Below are 15712 nucleotides of genomic sequence, written 5' to 3' on the forward strand. Positions count from 1 at the left end.
AATGACAGGAGGCGAATATTTCCCACCCTATAGGATCCCTCCCTTAGGTTTCTCGTGTGGATGTGTATATACTTTAGAGTTCAGGAAGACATGTATATATCTGGTTATACATTTAAGATTTAGACAGGTACCTTAATCGTATGTTTTAGTTGGTATGATGGAAGTTGTATTGGTAATAGAATGTATACCTATGTCTGTTAGTGACAGTAAGTTCTAGTTAGTAGATGGATAAATTGATCTTCAGACAGCCAGGGTGAAATCAGTTTATTAAGATAGATTGCATGCGGACAAAATTATCATGCCAGAGACCTTTCACCTTTTTCTTTTTCTTGCAGTATGAAAAGCTTGGATGTGTTTCTATATTGTTGAACTGTTGACGTTTTCCTACGGTTATGTTTACAATTGTTTTGTCATTTCGATCAAAGAAAGAGGAAGTGATGTCATAGACAGGGCCCTTTATGGGCATCATACTTTTTTCTGATTGGTTGTTATGTTTCTATGTTGCTGGAGTTTTGAGTAAAGAAAGATATGCAAATATTCGCCTCCTGTCATTGCTAAAATTACGATTATTAGTACACTAAAGCTAAAATAATCTTCAATTAATTACTTAAATGTAGCACAAAAATTCAAAGTCAAAGATGAATCATATATATTTACTTTTCATTGTAACACTTTCACATGCTGTGTGCATATTACATATTGTTTTTTTTAAAGAAAAATATTGCTTTCTTCTGTTATCTCATATATATTTTAGATATATATTTTATATGTACATGTATGAGTAATTGCTAAACGTATAAGTGCACATAAAAACCAGCATAAGCAAGACAATTCTTTATTTCTTTTAAAATATCCACGAGATTTAGAACCTAGTCTTACTCACGATATTGGATGGTTAAATAAATATCAGTTCCAGCGTAATAATTTTCCTGGTGTAAAGCCATTTTTCTTTTACCAACAGTGGCAACCAGTGAAAGTAGGGACACAGTTGGAACAATTTGTGACATTTTTCTCATTGAGAATAATGAGAGCTGTTAGCCACTGGCTTTTTAGTAGTGGCTGCCAGTAACTCCTTGTCACTACTTGTGAAGTTGGCAGACATTTAACAGCCAATACTTATAAAAGTAGCAACAGATATCTTAGCAGTAGCAGCTGACTAGCAAAAAGTAATGACAGCTATGGATATAAGCAAGTCTTAAAACTGGGCAAGCACAGAATATCTGGCATTAATAAATCCAATTTCTACACCTCAATTCCTAAGTCTATTTAATAAATATCATAACCCATTACTATTTTCATGCTTCACAATGGAATTTTTCAACTTGCTCAAATAATCTTATAAGCCCATGTAATTGAATAGGTATGGTCAGTAGTAAATGCCATTTTGTAAACTATTATGCAACACTTTTTATTTTTTTAAATAAAGCAAGATGAGAGGATGAATTAGATGTAAACCCTTTTTAAAAAAAAAAAAAAAAAAAACATTTTATTATTATTATTAGCATTTATATATTCTGCATCACTTTTCAATTCTAGAAAATATTTAGAGGTGAAGAAGACCCTGTTCAAACAAGTTTACAATCTATGAGGATTTGAGGTAGGCAGATATATATCAATAATTTTAAGTCAGGACAGAAGGCTCATATTTTGCATTATTTTCTTTACTTAACTTCCAATAGCAGTAAAGTGATGCAATGTACAGACCAACCAACCAAACAAAAACATTGGGCCTATAACCACATCGCCCTTAGACCACCTCCTAATTTTTTACTGGTCAACCTCTAGGTCAGAGTATCATTTGCATTGCACAATGGTTTTTCTGTGTATACCTTATTTATTCTATACATATTTTATTTTGCCCTACTTGTATATATTTTCTTTGTTCTCCTTTCCAGTTTGGGTTCCTTATCTCAGGCTTTGGGTACTTACTGCACAAGGGTTTCTCCCTCTATAGCCTATCCTGACACCTGTCAGTCCCCTCTACCCCTATCAGGGTCACTTGGGCAACCTTCTCTGTGTGAGCACCCATCACCCTTCACATTTGCTGCATTCATGCGCACTGCCAGCTGTGGCACCATAGCACTTGCTGTATGCTCACATTGTAATTTGGTGCTGTTTTTTTGTCTCAATTACCCTCCTGTCCATCAGATGTCGCCTATTGCTGAAGCTCCCTTTCCACAGTTGCTACCCTGTGGTTTGCTTTTATACTCAAATGTATTTGTATTTCCCAGTCCTAGTGAGCTCCTGTACTTGCAATCCACTACCATGGATGCACCCCAGGCTGTCAACACATATTTTCACCTAAATAAAAACATTAAAGGGTCTTCCAAAACCTGCAAAGGCAAGTGTAAAGCTCCACTACCAAGTGAGACTAGAGAACTCTGCAAGGGGATCTCTGTTACACCTCAGCCAAGCATGAACATCCTGTCCAATGATGTTTTGTGGACCCAGAACATACTTGAAAACAAGATAAATCTCAATGTATCCTTCCTGGTAAAATATTTTATTAATAAATAAATGTGTTTCACCGTATCCCATAATTTTTTGCTTCCTGTCTATTAAAATTCAGATTATCAGACACTAACACTATGTTAATTTACAACTGTTTAACCCAAGGAAATGTACTGGTAAGGGGTCTGGCCAGGATCGAACCTGGCTTTTTATCACCAAACTCGCCAGATCTGCTTGCTGTACATACATTTTGTGTTTTTAACATACTAGTTTTATTTTTATTGAGCATTTCAAACTTCACATGTGTCCTACTACTTTAAACACACCAGATTTGTATTCTGCTATTGCCCACAAGTGCAAGAATAATTCCCCTGCGTAGACCATTGCTAGAATTTGGAAAGATTATAGGATCCAATAAGAGACATGAAAATATCAGTTTTTTTCAACTTTAAAATTTTTAGCAATTGATATACTGTCCCCATGTCTTTTGGGACAAAACCAAAGCCCTCAACTGTACTTGACTCCAATTATGGCTTACCATTATCAAACTATAACCTATTTAATTTATGAGAATATGTATGGGGTAGCAAATATTAAAAAGAACACTTCACAAAAATTATCAAAAATTAATCATGTTTATTAAAATCAAAATTCAATATTTAATAACTTGATATAAAAATACAGAAAAAGAGGGGTAGCACGCTCTATAGACCTTTTTCGTTACCAAGGGTTGGTGAGCTGATGGTGTGATGGTGCATATCTGCACATGTTTTTATCACGTTGTTGAATAAATATTATACTTACCAAATATCCTGGTCGCGAGTGTATCCTATGGAACCCACGCATGCTAGGGGCTGATCCTCCCTGAGCGCTATAGCAACGAGTGGTGCTTTAACCACTCTTATCTTGTGAGTGAAATGATTAAAGGCCCTTAATATTTTTGATATACATTTATTACTGTGTTGCACTAAGAGTTCGTTCTCTCTTTTTTGTCTCCTAGATAGCAGAATTGCGATTTAATTACAGTGGAACCTCGGTTTACGAATTGAATACGTTCTCCGGGACGTTTCTTATTGCGAAAAATTTGTAAACCGAAACGCGGTTTCCCATAGGAATGCATTGGAAACCAATTAATCCATTCTGGAGGTCAGAAAAAAGTCAAAATGAGCTGGCATGGGAACCAACCGACAATGCAGAACACACAATAAAAGGCATGCAAACAACGAAGCTCAACTCCCTTCCTTACCACAGTTTGAGAAATGCACCAAAAAGTCCCAAAACAACTGCAAACAATTTCCAGAATGGCTCCAAAACTCTATGCAAAAGCCGATCCAACACCTCCACACTTGACGCCACGTGCTACCCACAGGCTCCAGCATGCAGGGGGGCGGTGCTATAAACCTCCCAGGTGCAATGCATCCTGGGGAAACTTGCTTTGTATTGTGAAACAAATTTGTAAACTGAGGCATTATTTTCAATTTGTAAACCGAAAATTATGTTAAGCGAGGCTTTTGTAAACCCAGGTCCCACTGTACCTTGCAAGTATATGCACATGTTACATTGCATGTCACTTGTATTACAATTGCACTAATTGATGGTTTCAATACAACTAGATCTCACCTAGGTTTGTGGCACGCTTTCTAATTGTGAATTGCACGTAGTATTTTATGAGGTTTTTACTATTATCTTCTGTTTCTAAGATATTCACAGAGCGTTGTTTTTAATACTGCACACAATCACTTTGATGTGTTATTTCATTTGAATCTTTTTACCAAGATTTTATGTTGGTTGCTGCAATCTACAAATTTGTTTGTAATATTTTGTATTTGCGCCATCTTATTCATAAAAGTATACACTAAATGAATAGAGTATTTTTAAAAACGTCTCTGTCTTTTACATTCGACCGGCACAAAATTGAGTCACTATCGCTAAATAGTGACTTGCAATATAGCATTGATTTTACCCAAAAAATGTCTGACAAATTTAAGGCATGTAGAGTTTCATCACTTGGTTGTTTCATCAATTTCTAACAAATTCATCAATAAAACATTTACAGATGTATTTTTTTTTTTTTTTTATTATTTGGATAATTTTCTGTTCAGCTATTTTTCCTAAAATACGCATTCCTGACAATTCTCAATGCGAATTATCCTTATTGTGTGTTTTAGTCTATAAGAAAGGCAAGAAAAATTACAGTAATCTGATGTGTGTTTAAGTGAATCATAGAGCTCTGCCAAAACAGCATTCATGGTGAAATGCCATATTTCCCTACTGTGAAGTTTGGGGAGAGACTGGAAAACGTAGAGTCGATATGGGCAAAGAAGAGATGGGTATCAGTTATTTGCATATTGCATGATATTATACCATGTGAATGTGCCAAAGTTCAGTGACTGTGAATGTCCAGAGGTGACACACAGAATTTGCACCTGCAAAGTGCTGACTATCATTACACATGTGGCCTTAATGTTTATACAAAGCACAGTAACATCACGACATGACAATAAATCCTGGGTAAAACAGGAGAATATCAGACATTACATTTGTGCCACAGAGTACTGGCATAACAAATACAGTCCTGATTTTAGCCAATTTAACCCCTTAAGGACCGACTTTTTTTGCGATGTTGTACATTTGCGACCAGGCATCTTTTTGACACTTTTGTGGTGTTTGTGTTTAGCTGTAATTTTCCGCTCTCTCATTTACTGTTCCCATACAAATTATATATTGTTTTTTTCAGGACAAAAGGGGCTTTCTTTACATACCATTATTTATATAATCTCATGTAATTTAATTTTAAAAAAAAATGAAAAAATATGATGAAAAATTTTAAAAAATACACGTTTTTTGAATTTTATGTGAAAAATCTTTTACTCATCTACAAAAGCGAATGAAAAAAACTGCTAAATAGATTCAAAATATTGTCCTGAGTTCAAAAATACCCAGTGTTTACATGCTTTTTGCTATTTTTTTGCATGTTATAGGGCTATAAGTACAAGTAGGATATTGCGGTTTCAAAACATAAATTTTTAAAATGTATCAATAGTGACATTGTAACACTATTATCTGTCATAAATTGCTAAATAACACCCCACATGTACATATTTTTTTAAAAGTAGACAACCCAGGGTATTCAATATGGGGTATGTCCAGACTTTTTTAGTAGCCACTTAGTCGCAAACACTGGCCAAAGTTAGCGTTCATATTTGTTTGTGTGTGAAAAAAGTAAAAAACTAAATTGAACGCTAATTTTGGCCAGTGTTTGTGACTAAGTGGTTACTAAAAAAGACTGGACATACCCCATTTGCAATACCTTGGGTTGTCTTCTTTTGCAAATGGTATGCCATCATGGGGGTAATTCTCATTCCTGGGCTACCATACGCTCTCAAAGGCAACGTAACCAACCTGGCCATTTTCAATGTAAAAATATTTGACCCATATATTTGACCCTGTAACTTTCAAAAACGCTATAAAACCTGTACATGGGGGGTCCTGTTCTACTCAGGAGACTTTGCTGAACACAAATATTAGTGTTTCAAAACTGGAAAATGTATCACAACAATTATATCATCAATAAAAGTGCTGTTTGTGTGTGAAAAATGCAAAAAAAGTCACTTTAAATGACAATATCATCGCTGTGATATGTTTTACTGTTTTGAATCACTAATATTTGTGTTCAGCGAAGTCTCCCGAGTAAAAAAGTACCCCCCATGTACAGGTTTTAGGGTGTCGTAGAACGTTACAGGGTAAAATACAGTGATAGCAAATTAAATTCTCTGGACTTTCGGCCTGGGTTTGCAGGCAGGTCCCTTAAATTGCAATCAATAAAATAACTTAATTATGTAAAAATATTACATAAATACACACATAGAATTTAAATATATATGCATATTTATATATTTGAAGTCTACGTGTATATTTATATAATTATTTATGTAATTTTGTATATGGACATATGAATAGTTCGCATTCTTTTTATTTATTTATATATACATAGATATATATACAATTTCATTCTAAGTGTATTTTTATATAAATATATATATATTAATATCAAAATACAGTTAGAATAAAATTTCGTATAGATATATAATTTTTTTTAATTTTTATTATTATTTTTAATTTTTTTAATTTAATTTAAATTATTTATTATTCGTATTTTATAATAATATATATATACAATATATATAGTTATTATATATATTATATATATACGTGTGTAAATTAATTATAAGTGTATTTTTATATTAATATATGTACATATTAATATAAAAATACACTTAGCATGACATTATATATATGATATATAGACATATATTATATAGGTATAATATATGTCTATATATCATATATATACCCATATATAATAATATTTTTTTTTATTAACTTTCACTTTAAATTTTTTCCTGATTTTACACTAGCAGGGAGACTGCCTGTCAGCACAGACAGTCCCCCTGCAGGCAGAGACTAGGACACCTATTGTGACCATGTGGTCGCCCTGTTGAGCGATCACATGGCCACAGGGGTCCTAAACCGCCATGGGGAGACTGTCTGGGCTGCAGGTAGTCTCCCCACACCGGGAGCACCGCCGATCGCCGCCGGGGGAACGACGGCGATCGGGTAAGTACATTGGACGGTTAGGACGGTTCAGGACCGTCACCGGTCGGCAACGCAAAAATGACGATGACAGTCCTGAACCGTCCTCCGTCCTTAAGGGGTTAATACTATCACTAGAGTCCTTAAAATTGATCTTTATTTGAACACATACTGAAGTCCTTTAACATTATTGATTTACATAGATAAATGTGCTATTAGTAATTTAACCCCTTGGAACCACATGCAATAATTTCGGAGCTTGTTTAAAAAATGAAAAGTGACGATATTTTGATGCAGACAATGTATTTCTTTGGCGTTACAAATATCAAAACCACTAGAAGTATAATCCTCCTTTTCTCTTGAGCTTGAGTATTTTCTCAATACCAACCTTTTACCAACTTTTTTTTTTTTTTTACCATTTCTATACAGCACATAACATGTCTATACATTGCAAATGGTGTATAAGGTAAAATAGATAAAATAACTGAAATCTAAAAATACACCCATGCGCAAGGAGAAGAAAATTCTAATCTACTAAAGTACAAATGTGCTGGGGGCAGTTTAGCTCAATTAGCCTAGTTCCTGGCATCTGAATTTGCAAACATCTGTGTTATTTACTGTCATATATCTATCTTTATTATAATTATTGATGGATATAGCTACCTCACTTGCACCCAAGGTACTGGGGTAAGTCTTGGAAATTCAAGGTATTGCAAATGGGGTATGTCCAGTCTTTTTTAGTAGCCATTTGGTCACAAACACTGGCCAAAGTTAGCGTTAGTATGTGTTTGTGTGTGAAAAATGCAAAAAAACGCCAATTTTGGCCAGTGTTTGTGACTAAGTGGCTACTAAAAAAGACTGGACATACCCCATTTGTAATACCTTGGGTTGTCTACTATTGCAAATGGTATGCCATCATAGGGGTAATTTTAATTCTTGGGCTACCATAGGGTCTCAAAGGCAACGTAACCAATCTGGGGAATTTTAATGAGAAAAAAATGAAAAAAGCCTTATATTTGACGCTGTAACTTGAAAACTTGAAAACACCATAAAACCTGTACATGAGGGGTACTGTTGTACTCGGGAGACTTCGCTGAACACAAATATTTGTGTTTCAAAACAGTAAAAAGTATCAAAGCAATAATATCGTCCATGTAAGTGCTGTTTGTGTGTGGAAAATGCAAAAAAAATTCACTTTTACTGGTGATATCATCGTTGTAATACATTTTACTGTTTTGAAACACTAATATTTGTATTCAGCGAAGTCTCCCGAGTAAAACAGTACCCCCCATGTACAGGTTTTATGGTGTCTTGGAAAGTTATCGGGTTAAATATAGTGCTAGCAAATTAAATTCCCTATACTTTCGGCATGGGTTGTCAGGCAGGTCCCGCTAATTGTAATTAATTAAAATACCTAATTATGTAAAAAATATTACATAAATATATATGTAGAATTAATATATGTATATATATACGTATGTGTATATATATATGTATACATATATATAATTTTTTTTAAATATTTTATTTATATAGATATATATATATATATATATATATATATATTGATATATACGTATATATTTATGTATATAGATATATATATTTCGTTCTATGTGTATTTTGATATATATATATATCACAATACCGTTAGAATGAAATAACACACATCTATATATTTTTTTTATTATTTTTCATTATTTTTTAATTGTATTTTTTAACGTATTTAATTTTTTTATATTATATATAAATATATATATAACAATAATTATATATATGTATATTTAATCAGTATCAGTCTACGTGCAGCGTTTAGAGTCGCTTAGAATAGGGCGTAATAGTATGCCCTCCAGTTTTAAGGGGTTAAAGACAAAGATAATTGCACATGTTCTGATCAAAACAAAATGTAAACAAATTCTATCATTTGAGCCATATGTCTGTTCAACCATAATTAACATCTTTTATAGTATGTGCACCCACACTTAATTTGTTCAGAAACAGGGCTTTCATTTCACACCAAATATTCATATTTGAAACATAATTTAAAATGAATAAAATCTAATATTGTAAAGCGCTATGGAATCTGTTGACGCTATATAAATGGCAATAATAATAATAATAAAGGTTTGATAAATTAAGAAATTTTATTTTTCAAGTTCGGCATGGTATTTTAACCCTGAATGTCATAACACTGTTTTTATTGCAATATAGTACACATATTTGTGTTCAGCAATGTCTCACGAGTACAACAGTACCCCCCATGTACATGATTTATGGGGTTTTGGAAAGTTACAAGGTCAAATACAGAGCTATCTCCTTTTTTGTTTTTGCACATTGAAATTTGCCAGATTGGTTTGCTGGACTTTTGTTGCCTTTGAGACCGTATGGCAGCCCAGGAATGAAAATGAACCTCTTCATGGCATACCATTTGCAAAAGTAGACAACCCAGGGTATTCACAATAGGGTATGTCAAGTCTATTTTAGTAGCCACTTAGTCACAAATTTTACTGCTGTTTAATGGTATTTTGTAAAGTTACAGGGTCAAATTTAAGGCTTTTTACACTATGAAATTTGCCAAAATGGTTATGTCGTCTTTGAGACAATATGGCAGCCCAGGAATGAGAATTACACCATTCCATTTGCAAAAGTAGACAACCCAATGTATTTAAAAAGGGGTAAGTCACAAACATTGGCCAAAGTGAGTGTTCATATTTGTTTTTTGCATTTTTCACACAAAAACTGCATTTTCACTGATGATATAATCATCAAGATGCTTTATTGTTTTACAATATTTGTGTTTAGCGATGTCTCCTGAGTACAAAGTTATCCCCCATATACAGGGTTTATGGAGTTTTGGAAAGTTATAGAGCCAACTATAGGACTTGCAAATTAAAAATTCTATGGACTTTCTGTTTCAGTTATCAAGCAGAGGTCCCTTGACAACGAATTACTAAAATCATATATATATATATATATATATATATATATATATATATGTGTGTATTATTTTTTAATATGTATTATTTTTTTGATATATATATATATATATATATACCAAAAAATTGAAGGTGCACTTCAAGGGATTTTTCAATTACAATATTGGTGCTCTTTATTGCATACAAGCAAACGTATACAAAGTCCCGATCGATGTTTCAACCCCTCTCTGGGTCTTTCTCAAGATCAGCATGTGGTTAGTATAAGAGCAATATATATACAGTAATATTACAGTTACTAATACAAAGTGATGCTCCTCCATGTACCCGAACCCTGAAGTGCTCAAGTGGGACACATGACTCCTCCGTGACGTGATGACGTGCTACATGCCTAACACATTCCATAAGGTTGCTAGGTGACACTACAACAACCGTAGGGGGACGGCTCTACTGTGTAATGACGTGAATATAGGCTAATAAAATGTGAATAAAAATAAAAGACATATAGATTTATAAAGGACAAGAAGAGAACTGTGGAGCATGGGCATCTGCTGGAATTTTTCCAGGGGGTTGGAAAAATTGTAATTGTAATGACATCCATGCTTGGTCCCTTTTTGACAGTGTCATGAAAGGGAAGGGGCATAGTCATAATCACATAAAGCCAGGGTGAATAGCGTTTTCACAACTATGGTGTCAGGAATACATGTATTCCTGACACAATAGTGTTCCTTTAACCCCTTAAGGACCAAACTTCTGGAATAAAAGGGAATCATGACATGTCAGACATGTCATTTGTCCTTAAGGGGTTAAGCAAATTAAAGGAACATTCTGGTCACCATAACAACGTCATCTAAATGAAAATGCTATGATGCAAGGAGACCCCTGGGCACTCTCTTTCCTTTCAAATGGTTTAACTCAAAAGGCTTCCTCCAGCTCCAGATCTCCAGGTCGCTCAGCGGTATTCGGCTTCTGAAACAGAGTGTCAGGAAGTGCAGATTGACGTCAGACATGGGTGCTGCAGATTGGCTAGAGTGGTCAGTTGACGCTCTAAGCCAATCGTTAGTTCCCGGTTCATAAAAATGTTTTACTTTTTTATGAATGGGGAGCTACTGATTGGCTTAGAGTGCCAGCTGACCGCTCTAGCCAATCAGCGACACCCCTACCCAGCGGCACTCTGTGCTTCCTGACACTCAGGAAATAAAGGTTAACACATTAACACTGATATCTTTTTTTATCTGGGGAGATGAGAAGGTCCAAAGTTTCCCTGCCAGACCCAGGTACCAAAGCCTTACGATGTGGTGTCCAGAATAAAGTGGAGGGTTCACTTCACTTGTCCTTCCTGCTCCAATCTCCTTTTCTTCTCCTTCATTTGACACAGTCTTCTTTTTCTTCTGACACTGTCTTCTCTCCTACTTGGCTCCTTCTGCTCCTTTACCTTTCTGCTACTTTCTGCTTATTGTGCTCCCCCTTCTGCTCCTTTCCCCTTTCTGATCCCTTTCTGCTCATTGCAGACGCTTTGTGCTCCTTATCCTACTTTACCTTTGTGCTCCTTGCTGTCCCTTTCTGCTCCTTGCTACCCTTTTCTGCTCCTTCTCCTACTTTACCTTTGTGTCCTTCTGATTCTGATGATTGATGAAAACAAACACAAGAGTAAAGAAAATAAGAGTTCATAACCTGTGTTCACACCTAGTGGTTCTAACATATTCAGTTCAGCTAGCTTTAGGGGTCTATCTTGTGGCCAAGGTAGCTCTCAAGCAACTGCAACTTCAATGATACTTGACAGGGTTATTCGCTAGAGTGAGGAATTAATGTGACTTCAAAGTGAATTTCAAATTCCAGATCAAAATAGCCAAATTACTGACATTCTCTTAGTCAGCTATGCTTTCAGCACAATCACTTTGTCCTTAAATTTGAAATTCACTTTAAAATCCCACTTTAGTAAAAACTCTGTTGGTATTATGCGAGTTGCTATTTTGCAAAGTTTTTACCAGCAAACTTTACTTGTTAGAACAAAAATATGTTGAACTCTCAAATAGCACATGTCAACCAAATCCCTCTTGTCAGGGCCAGTTTTCCCATTGGGCAGAGTAGGCACCTGTGCATGTCCTATTTTTGTCAGCCCTTATAGTGGGCATGTGTAACGGAGCTCCCCGTACTCCGACCGAGTACCCTCCGTTGATGGACGCTTCCTAGCTTGCGCCAAAGACCACGAGCACTGCAGACTCCGGAACCACCGTAGCTTGACTGGAATCTCGCCGTCTTCCTTCCACCTTGGATCAGCTTCTGTCCTCCAGGACTGTGTGAGAAAGACCTCTTCCTTCCTCCCTGTATGAACGTCCAGCATCCAGGACTGTGTGGGGAAGACCTCTCCTCCAAGGAGAGCGTAACAGGAACAGCTCTTAAAAGAGCTAAGTGATTAAGGCTCAAGGGAGTATGAAAGCATAGCAATCCCCGGTGTGAATATAGCAGTCCCCTCCAATCACGAGACAAGACTACGTGTTGAGGATCAAGAAGAACTGACTAAAACTTTATTTTAGAAAAAAGAAGAAAACGGACAGAGGTCCAATGAGGAGGATAATAGTAAAAAAGGAAGCCCTACCTTTAATAATACTAAGGAGAAAATCAATTAAAATAAAAGGATGTATATACCAAAAGAAAGGAAGGGGGCAGCCCAGAAAAGGCTGCTATTAGACAGTGAATTAGACTGCAAATGAGGCTATAGAGGTACTAAGGAGGATGTCAGTCTACTTACAGTGAAAAGAAGGCTATCTGGGTAAACAAAGAGAGAGAAGAAGAAATCCTCGTAAACAAGAGGATGGAGCAAGTCCCCCCTCCTCCCTCCTTGCAAAAAATCCCCAGAGATAGCTATAAACTGAAAAACCAGTCTGACCCTAAAGTACCTCGGCACAGTGGAATCTCCACTAGTGCCTACAGGAGCCCCTGTCCCTTCCTCTACTAGAAAGTAATCACACACTTAACTTGCTAACTAAAAACGTGCATAGTGCTACCTAGTGAGCAAAGTGCAAAATAAGTAAATAAATAAAATAGCTCAACGCGCGTTTCGGCGTGTCAGCACGCCGTCGTCAGGAGCTTTACACAATCAGGAGCACAGTACAAGTGAGCAAGGCGTCAAGGTTGTGTGGGGTTTAAATATGGAGAGTGGGTGGTCTTGTTTACTGTAGCTCCTCCCTGGTCTCCACCTTCTGTATCTTTAAAAGTCTCTGTTTGGTGCGCTTGCGCCCTTTGATTCTCCCAAAGCTCTGCCTCCTGTGTGGCCCCGTGTGGGAAGAAGCAGCGTTCGCACAAACAGAGGTTCATATGAATGTGAGCGGTCGATGTGGGTGGTTGTCGACCACGCTGTCTGGAGAGCCAAGCTCCCACGCGCTGTCCTTGTGGAGTGAGAGGTAGATGCGGCATTGGAGCGCGAGGTAGGTGAGTGTGGGAGCGAGGTCCTGATAGTAGCCCTGTAAAGGATTGTTATGTACTTACCCGTGTGCCTTCGGTTATATCCTCTCCCTGCTGTTTAAATTCGTATAATCGGTTTGTTTCTTCTATGTATTTGAACAATGTATTCGTCTATCGAACAGAGACCACCCTGGGTAGCAAATAGGAACGTTGTGAAAACCGCAACTTGTTTGCTCCTAGGTAGCCACCATTCGGCATACGAACACGTGACGAGAACAAAGGATGGTGGCCATCTTAAATCTCACGAATGCGGTCAGCGAGACGCATGAATTGCCTGGAACTGTTTTCAGCAGGGCAACCATGCGAACGCCCGGTCATCATGGAAGTCCCGACTGACTACCTTCCACCCCACGAATCAAACCGGCATTCGGGAGGTGGAATCTACCGAACAAGGGGAGCATTTCCATATATAAAACTGCAACGTTCGTATGGTAGTTTTCGTGTGATTAGGCACAAACGGATACCGGCTCTTGCTGCTGATTTCATGGAACTGTAAAGCGGATACCACCACATTGCGAGCCGGTCAAACTTCCACACAATGTGACACGGAAACTACCAAACGGAATTTCGTGAGATTTGGATATGTGACTCCCAGTATCCTCAGCTACCCAGGGATGTAAATGTTATATTTGTATGTGCTGTAGAAAGTACTTTTCCAAAAATGTTGAAAATTGTAATGTTTCTGGCCAGCAGATAATTGAGTTTAGTATGTTGCTGAAACTCAATTATCTAGCCTGGCCCAGAGGAGGAGTCTGTTACTGTATAAATTGAATGCCTGTTGCTTCCAGTAAATCAGTCTTGTTCCAGCATTAAGCTTTGGCTCATGTGTGGATTATTTGGCGATACCAGCGATATTTATTCCTGTGGATTATTGGGAATATTCTTCTATGGGAAAAAAGGGATTATTGGACGGTGATACAGACTACTACCGTCACAACCCCATGTCTAAGGAGTCACCACCGGAGACTACTAGGACCAGGAAGAGAAGGGTGTTGGAGATTAAACCTTCGGAGTAGGCGAGGAGCATTGATGTTGGCAACAGGTTCCCAAGAATCCTCTTTGAATGCGAAAGTCAAGGATGTCTTGTACTTCATATTCGGGTTTCCCAGCGACAATCACGGAAGCTGGAGGAGGGATGACCCAATCTGAGAAGGTATTTTCTTTAAAAGGTTTGAAGAGTGATACATGGAAGGACAGATTAAAGTGGTAGTGAGGAGGTAGATCCAATTGAACCATGACAGGAGAGATGATCTACTTGATGCGAAATGGACCAATATATTTTGGTCTCAATTTCTTGAAAGGGCAGGGTAACTTTAGGTATCTGGTGGATAACCAGATGGGTTGGTCAATTTGGTATGAAGGCGGGGTTCTTTTGTCATGATCTGCATACAATTTATAGAGATGTGAACTATCCTGTAGTGTTTTTTGGAGCACAGAGAAATCCCTGTGTTAGTTGATTAATGTGAGCAGAGGCTTCAGGGACAGAGGAGGAAATGGACAATCCTGGAAGGGATGTTGGCTGGAATATGTAATTTAGCATAAAGGGAGAACTATGTGTGGATGTGTACATGTGTGTTGTAGGCAAATTCTGCAATAGGAGATCTTTCCAGTTGGATTAAAAATGGGTTGTGTAACAGCGAAGATAGGTTTCTAGAGGCTGATTTGTTTTTTCAGTTTGCCCATTAGTATGAGGATGTAGACAGATCTACAGAGATGTTGAGAGATGTTGAGAGACCATTTCAGAAATGGGATGTGAACTGTGTGCCCCTGTCAAAGAGGATAAAATCAGGAAATCCATGTAGCCTAAAGACATGGTCATGAAAAATGGTAGCATCCGTGGGAAGGTCCTTTATTGGAAGAAAATGAGCCATCTTGGTCAGACATTCAATGGTCACCATTATAGTATCGTATCCATGGGATTCAGGAAGATCAGTGTATACTGTTATAGGGTGAGCTGCACCCTCTAGGTCTAGGAGATGCCTCTATTCTTCCAGGGCTCGTTTCATAGCTCGTAGTTCTTTGTCACCAATGTTGTAGTTTGATTTGGCCTTGGTCAGTCTCTCAGTATAAAAGGCGACAGGATGCAGTGTATTGGTTTCTTCGTCCCTTTGGGATAGGATTGCCCTGGTGGCCATATCAGAGGCGTCGACCTCGAGAAAGAAGGGCTTATGCTGTTCAGGTATACACAGTATAGGGGCAGTGGTGAACATGCATTTCAGTTTATCAAAGGCAGTTTGTGCCTGGTGATTCCAATGCCACTTTACATCTTT

This window comes from Pelobates fuscus, chromosome 5 (assembly GCF_036172605.1).
Source record: "Pelobates fuscus isolate aPelFus1 chromosome 5, aPelFus1.pri, whole genome shotgun sequence".
NCBI classification, from domain to species: Eukaryota; Metazoa; Chordata; class Amphibia; order Anura; family Pelobatidae; genus Pelobates; species Pelobates fuscus.